This window comes from Chenopodium album, chromosome 2, assembly GCF_948465745.1.
Source record: "Chenopodium album chromosome 2, dcCheAlbu1.1, whole genome shotgun sequence".
Classification (NCBI taxonomy): Eukaryota; Viridiplantae; Streptophyta; class Magnoliopsida; order Caryophyllales; family Amaranthaceae; genus Chenopodium; species Chenopodium album.
The window spans coordinates 37,980,574-37,981,416 of NC_137835.1; positions in this window are offsets into that span (position 1 = coordinate 37,980,574).

The following is an 843-nucleotide window of genomic DNA, read 5'->3' on the forward strand; positions in this document are numbered from 1 at the left end:
TTCTTAAATGGCATTTTTGTAAATAAACCAACAACTTTATTCAAATTTATTCAATTGTGGAGCCCACAATAATGAAAAAGTTGTTGATTTATTCACGAAAATGCCATTATGAGAAACAAATTTGTTTCTCACCATGAGAAACAGGAATTTACCGCTATAATATGAGTCGACATATTCGCCGCTTGTAACGGAGTTAGCTTGGGCCGGCTGGTTGCTTTTATTTGAAAGAAATGCTCAGCAATTCTGCCATCTTGCTATGTTAATAGTTGATGAACACTTGATGTCCGCAAGCTTCATTAATTAAGTAGAAAACTCAACCATGATATTTTACTTGAGTTATTGTGCGCATGAAGCTCATAACTTCCCTCAAATGGAGAATGGCCGTATGTAATATCAATGTAATAGTGGAGTAGCTCGATAGTGCTTACCATCTGGTTAGTTTATTGTTTGACTCGTGTACACACAGTTGGCTTTTTGGATATCAATTTTCATGTTGGTACACTAAATCACCATTGTCGGATGCTTATAACTCGACAACCGATTTCTAACAAGGATTTGAGGGAGTATGCTTTAACAAGCTTAAAAGATCATTCGGCAATTGCCACCTAGATCACTTTAGCGTAAGACTACCGCCTCACTTATTCTCAAGAAAATAGCTTGGGCTAGCAGGAATCAATGGTTGAACTGCTTTAGAGTGACAACCTTACCAGAGCTTGCTCCCAAAATTAATGGATAATAAGCTGCTTGTGGAAGGCCGAATTGAAGCTTTGTCACTTAGCACATATTATATATTATTTTGTATAAATGCATAATGTGTGCAGCTGTGAACTATGTTGCCGCATG